The 6916-nt window shown below is 51.3% G+C and overlaps 1 protein-coding gene across 3 annotated transcripts in view; it reads right to left on the bottom strand.

Annotated features, from left to right (window-relative positions):
• EEF1AKMT1 (EEF1A lysine methyltransferase 1) overlaps positions 1–3805 on the bottom strand; it is a 21457-nt gene extending 17652 nt beyond the window's left edge. The window contains exon 1 of one of the 3 annotated variants that reach the window (XM_075334643.1): positions 3784–3805. The gene's annotated coding sequence lies outside the window, so the exon portion shown is untranslated. Of the gene's footprint in view, positions 1–1220; positions 1258–1424; positions 1514–3783 lie in introns of those variants that run through there. The other 2 variants (XM_075334640.1, XM_075334641.1) reach the window with 2 other exon arrangements.
• Between the last annotated feature and the right edge of the window lie 3111 nt (positions 3806–6916).

Raw genomic sequence — 6916 nt, 5'->3', positions numbered from 1 at the left:
GGGGGAAAGGGAGGGAGGGGGGGAGGGGGAAAGGGAGGGGAGGGAGGGAGGGGGAAAGGGAGGAGGGGGAAAGGGAGAAGGGGAGAGGAGGGAGGGGAGAAGGGAGGGAGGGAGGAGGGGGAAAGGAGGGAGGGAGGGGAAAGGGAGGGAGGGAAAGGGAGGGGAGGGAGGGGGAAAGGGAGGGAGGGAAGAGGGGAAGGGAAGGGAGGGAAGGGGGAAAGGGAGGGAGGGGGAAAGGGAGGGGAGAAGGGAGGGGAGAGGAGGGGGAAAGGGAGGGAGGAGGGGAAGAGGAGGGGGAAAGGGAGGAGAGGGAGAGGAAGGGAGGGGAAAGGGAGGAGGGAGGGGGAAAGGGAGGGAGAGGGGAGGGAAAGGGAGGGGAGGGAGGGGGAAGGGAGGGAGGGGGAGAGGGGGAGAGGGGGAGGAGGGGGAGAGGGAGGGAGGGAGAGGGGAGAGGGAGGGAGGGAGGGGGAGAGGGAGGGAGGAGAAGGGAGGGAGGGAGGAAAGGGAGGGAGGGAGAAAGGAGGGAGGAGAAAGGGAGGGAGGGAGAAAGGGAGGGAGAAAGGGAGGGAGGGAGGGGAGAAGGGGGGAGAGAGGGGAGAAGGGAGGGAGGGAGAAAGGGAGGGAGAGGGAGGAGAAAGGGAGGGAGAAAGGGGAGGGGAGGGAGGGAGAAAGGGAGGGAGAGAGGGAAGGGGGGAGAGAAGGGGAGAGAGGAGGAAGGAGGAGGGAGAGAGAGGAAGGAGGGGAGAGAGAAGGAGGAGGGGGGAGAGAGGAGGGGAGGGGAGAGAGAAGGAGGGAGGGGGTGAGAGAGGAGGAGGGGGAGAGGAGAGAAGGGAGGGAGAGAGGGAGGGGAGAGAGAAGGAGGGAGGGGGGGAGAGAAGGAGGGAGGGGGGGGAGAGAAGGAGGGAGGGGGGAGAGAGAGAGGAGGGGGAAGAGAGGGAGGGAGAGAGAAGGAGAGGGGGAGAAGAAGGGGGGAGAAAAGGGAGAGAAAGAGAGAGGGTGATGGCGAGAGAGACGGAGGGGGAAAAGGGAGAGAGATAAAGGTAAAGAGACAGAGGGGCATGGAGAGAGAGTGTGGGAGAGAAAGAAGCAGAGAGGATGAGGGGGAAAAGGGAAAAGAGACATTCCCACTGCGCCCCATGTGACAGCGCCGTCTGCATACAGCCCTACATCTCCCATCAGTTTATTCTGTCACCCTCAGATCTTATGGACCATCCCCGCACCCTCAATACTCTGTTAGATACGGTAACCATGGTGACACCGGCGGGCAGCTGTAGCTTTCTATCACACGTGCTCCTGGTGCCGGCAGCATGCTGATGACGTCATCACACCACGCGGCTGATCCCGTGGATTAGTCACTGAATAAACCCATGGTCTAATCACCAGTATAGAGTGACAGGACCCGGGACCCCGGCCTCTGCTCTCACCTGACACCGCAGCCCGGAGATCAAATTCTAAGGGAGTCACAGAAAACTACACTTCCCATCATGCTTAGCTTTTCCGGTGTCCCGCCCTGTCTGCCCAGAAACCAGTGCGGTTTCCACATGATAGGCGGTGACTGCCACCCGGTGGTCGCAGAGGGGAGGGCGGCTCCGCTGTTATTTCGCTTCAGTTTTATAATTTGTCGGTGTGTGGAGTGGGTTGGGTGTAAGCAGCGGCCTACAGTGTGCCCCGTGCGTCCACGTTCCCAATGTGCAGGTGCTGCCCCCGCACTGTATATAGAGCAGGGGGAGCTGCAGATGGAGAAAATCTGCATCAAAATCAATGTTTCTGACTGACTGATAAATGATTTCCTTCCTGATTATGTGCAGTCACCAGTAGGGGGCGCTAACTGTACGGGGATTGTTACAGCTTGTGGTGACCCTATGGCCCCATCAGGGCCGTTATTCCCGACTGTATGACCACAGAGCGTCTGATGCAGGGGTTGGGAACCTTTTTGGTTGAGAGAGCCATGAACGCCACATATTTTAAGGGTGGAGCGGCGGTGGTGGAGCGGCTCAGGTTCCAGGAAGCAGGGTCAATGTGTGGAGGGTCAGTAATACTGCTGCGGGCTCATGGGGTGTCACCGCGGCGGGTGCCATATATTTACTGGCGGGCTGCTTTGAATCTCCCACAGTTGACGAGATCGACTTCAAGAAAATGGCCACAGTGCGTGCGCAGATCTACACAATTGACTTCAAGAAAATAGCCGAAAAGTCCTCTTTGCGCACACGCTGTCTCCGCGGCCATTTTTCTTGAAGTCGCTCTTGTCAACTTAAGGAGCTTTAAAAGCAGCCCACTGGCTTCTGCGGGGCTCACCGTCACGAGACCCCACAAGCCCGCTGTATCGCCGACACAGCACCACCACTGCCGCCTCGGTAAGCTTATAAGATGCACCCCCAGTTTTGGGGGGGAAAGTGCGTTTTACAAACTGGAAAATGCGGTATTTTTATTTATTAAAGATTTGTTTTGCAAGCAAATGCAGCTATCAAACGAGCCACATCTGGCTCACGAGCCATAGGTTCCCGACACCTGATCTGATGTCTCTGTGCTCACTGCCATGCATGTATGTATGTATGTATGTATGTATGTTATAGCTGGGGGGGCGCTGTGCTCGCTCCATAGAGGGCACATTTTGGCTGTAATTTCACTGATTGATGTCACCATTTAAATAAACAGCAACTGGCACTGACGAAGCACTTAACTGGTGTGATCACCGATGCATGTGTAGTGGTGTCGGCACAGCTGGTGTCTTGGAGGGCCTCGCTGCCATCTGAGTACATTTCTGAAGGCTCAGCTATAGGTGACGTGTCCGGGAGAGACCTCCATTTATACAGTGTATAGTATAATCAATGAAACATCTCAGATTAAAATCACATAAGGGGGTACATTTTTTTTTTATATATATATATTTATATACACACATACATGTACAGAGTTTCACAAAAAGATCTACCCCCAAAATAAGCGCTAGCAGGGTTTTCCAGCCTTTCTGGAGTATATGTATAGGGCCCTACTCCAAAAAATAAGGCCTGGTTGTGTACCATACTATAATAGTATCCTTAGCTTGGACAGCCATATAAGATATGTAACAGTTATTGATGTAGATTGCCCCGTTGTGTTTCTGTAAGCCCCTGAAGTTTATGGTAACATGCCAGCTAGTTAGTAATACTTAATTTTTGGAGGATATTTTCCTCTTTTTGTTGCTATTTTTATATTTAGTGTAGGGACCTACAAGCATGAAGTCCCGGGACAAGGGTTGTAGGCTTATGTTTTATGGCCATAAATATCAACAAAAAACTCATTTTTTTTTGTACAGGATACCAGCCAGGCCCCTTTATGTTGGCCTTGCATTGTAGAGTGTCTGTCCGTGCATAGTACACAGGTGGCATACGGCTTGGCAGCCCGCCTGATCTAATAGTATGGGCCGTCACCTAATAGGCTGCGGGTTTGTGACTGTGTTATCTGCATGTGTGAACAGCGCTCTATGCAAGCCACTAGTGTGCAGTTTTATCATCTAGCGATCGCCCCCCCCTCTATTCCAAGAGGTGTGTGTGTGATTTGCTCCTCCTGCACCTGTGATGCTTACACTTTAGTGTGGGTTTAGCTGTATCCTGGTAGAGTACTAGTTTTTGGCCTGGGCAATGTACACACTGCAGCCCATCTTGCTGGAAGTAATATCACATGCCAGCTAGTTAATGGGAAATGAAAATTCACCCCTTCCCCCACCCATGCCGCCACCACTCCTCTGTACCAATGTCAGAGATTCACTGTATTACTGCCCGAGGCTCGCAGCGCAATACTCACTGGCCGGCGGCTCTTCTGACCTCAGCATGTCCGTGTGCATATCTATGCAGCCGTCGCACTCCGGTGAAAAGAGTCAATGGCCAGTCCAAGCATTGCGCTGCGACCCTCAGGCAGTAATACAGTAGTCTGAGTAAATCACTGATGCCGATACAGAGGGGTGGGTAGGATTATGGAAGGGGTGGAATATTCATTTGCTATTAACATGTTCCAATCACTGATGTTCCAATCAATATAATAAAAAGGTATCCCCTGATATTAAGCCTTAGCACAGTATTTGGAGCCAAAATATAAGACCATGTCTTATTTTCAGGGAAATATACACTGCATACAAATAGCACATCCTAGATCTCAACAAAGGAAATATTCCAGTTGCAAATCTTTATTCATTACATAGTGGAATACGTTGAGAATAATAAAATCTAAAAATGATCAATGGAAATCCAAATGAATATCCCGTGGGGGGTCTGGATTTGGAATAATATTCAATCAAAATGGAAAATCAAATTACAGGCTAATCCAACTTCAGTGGAAATGCCTCAAGGCAAGGAAATGAGGCTCAGTTGTGTGCTGCCTTTAGGCTGGGGCCACACGAGGCACTACTGCGATGCTCGCATGAGACTCGGCTCGAGCTGGCAGCACAGCAGGAGCCGAGTGTCATGCGAGTGTGCCTGCTTCTGAGGTCCGACCCTGCGAGCAGACCTCAGCTGCGGGAGGCGGGCCGGCTCTCAGGAGGGAGGGAGGGATTTCTCTCCCTCTCTCCTCCGTAGTCGGCTATTGCCATTCTCGCACTGTACTGGCAGTACACCGGTGTACCGCGAGTGCAGTGCGATTTTTCTCTCGCCCCATTCACTTCAATGGGTGCGAGAGAAAGAGTCTCGCATTACAATCACAGCATGCTGCGATTGTTTTCTCGGTCCGATTAGGGCTGAGAAAATAATCGCTCATGTGCGCTGACACACAGGCTAGAATTGGTCCGAGGGGAATGCGATGTTTTATCGCACTCCACTCGCACAGATTTTCTCACCGTGTGGCTTAGACCTTACATGGCTGTGTGACCTTCCTACAACACCTGGGCATCCTTCTGGTGTTCTCCTGAAGGATCTCCTCCCAGACCTGGATTAAAGCATCAGTCAACTCCCAGACAGTCTCTTGTGCAATGTGGAGTTAGTGGATGGAACAAGACATGATGTCCCAGGTGTGCTCGATTGGATTAAGGTCTGCGGATCAGGCGGGCTAGTCTATAGCATCGATGCCTTCATCATGCAGGAACTACGGAAACACTTGAGGCCTAGCATTGTCATGCATCAGAAGGCGCCCAGAGCCCACTGCACCAGCATATGGTCTCACAATGGGTCTGAGGATCTCATGCTGATATCTAATGGCAATCAAGGTACCAGTGACTATCACATGGAGGGCTGTGCAGCCTTCCAAAGAAAAGCCTCTCCACACTATTAGCCAAACTGGTCATCCTGGAGGATGTTGCAGGCAGAACACTCTCCACAGCATCTCCAGATTCTGTCACGTGCTCAATGTGAACCTCCTCTCATCCATGAAGAGCATAGGGAGTCAATGTTGAATCTGCCAATCTTTGTGTTCTCTGGCAAATGCCAATCGCCCTGCAAGGTGTTGAGCAGCAAGCACAACACCCACTTGTGGATGTTGGGCCCTCATACCACCCTCTGAAGGTCAAGTTGTAGGGCTCTGACACTGCTTCTCCTTGCACAAGGAAGGAGGTAGTCATCCTGCTCCTATTTTGTTGCCCTCCTATGGCCCCCTCCAAGTCTCCTAGTATCTGCTCCATGCTCTGGACACTGCTGACACACAGCTAATCTTCTTACCACATTGATTTGCCATCCTTGATGAGCTACCCTAGGCGAGGCACTTGTGTGTGTAGTAGCACCGCCTCATGCTATCTCTAGGGGTGAAAGCAATGAGACCATACAAAAGTGACCAAAACAACAGCCAAAAAGATGAGAACAGAGAACTGGTCTGAGGTCAGCACCTGCAGAACCGCTCCTTTCTAGGATTGTCTTGCTATTGGCCAATCATTTTTACCTGTTGTCTGTTCATTTGCACAGCAGCAGGAGAAATTGATTCACAAATCAGTGTTTCTTAATAGCTGGACAGGATGATTTCACAGAAGTGTGATTGAGGCCGGTTTCAGACGTCCGTGTTTAATCAGGTAACAGTCACGCATGGTTATGGTCATACATGTATCACATGTGACATCCATGTGTGACATACCAGAGAAAACACGGGTCTATGAAATAAAAAGATTTTCCATATTTACCTGTTTTCTTCGCCTCTGCTGCCTCCCGCTCCTGACCGCTGCTCATTATATTCATTGATTATTCACCGCACTCAGGACCTGGAAGCCGGAGCAGTGCGGGGACAGAACCGTGGGGCCAGCACCGTGGGCACAGGTGAAATTCTGCAAGCACAGTGACATCCAGGAGGTCATTGGAGTTCCCAATAAACTCTGATGACCCCCGCGCTACAGCTTCACGGGTTCATCAGAGTTCATTGGGAACTGTGATGAGTCCCCGCTGCTGTCCCCGCAATGCTCCGGCTTCCAGGTTCTATACACACAAAGCAGACACACGATACACCGAGCACTTACATACACATACCGCACATGCATGTATACACTGAACACACACACACAGCTGTATGCTCACCCAGTGATGCGGTCCCCAGCCCTGAAGTCCCCTGCGCTGCTCCAGCTTCCAGCTCCACAGGGCACTGAATATTCAGTGAGTATAATGAGCGGGGGTCTGGAGCGGGAGACAGCATTGCTGGATACAGGTAAATATAGAAAATATTTTTATTAAAAAGACCCGTGTTTTCTCCGGTATGTGTCACACTGATGTCACACGGATCAGATCAGTGTGCGGTCCGTGTGACACCCGTACTGCCGAATAAAAAACGTAATTGCCTGCGTGTGCGTGCGGGGTCATGAGCAGTCACACGGTCCATGTGAAAACACGGATGTGTGAGTAACAGGAAATAACATGGGTACGTGTGGCATCAGTGTTAAAAACGGATGTCACACGTACTTGAAACATGGACATCTGAAACCAGCCTGACTTGGAGTTAAACAACACAATGTAAGTGTTCCCTTTATTTTTTTTGA

Source organism: Anomaloglossus baeobatrachus, chromosome 2 (genome assembly GCF_048569485.1).
Source record: "Anomaloglossus baeobatrachus isolate aAnoBae1 chromosome 2, aAnoBae1.hap1, whole genome shotgun sequence".
Lineage (NCBI taxonomy): Eukaryota > Metazoa > Chordata > Amphibia > Anura > Aromobatidae > Anomaloglossus > Anomaloglossus baeobatrachus.
This window is presented reverse-complemented; position numbering and strand designations above follow the sequence as displayed.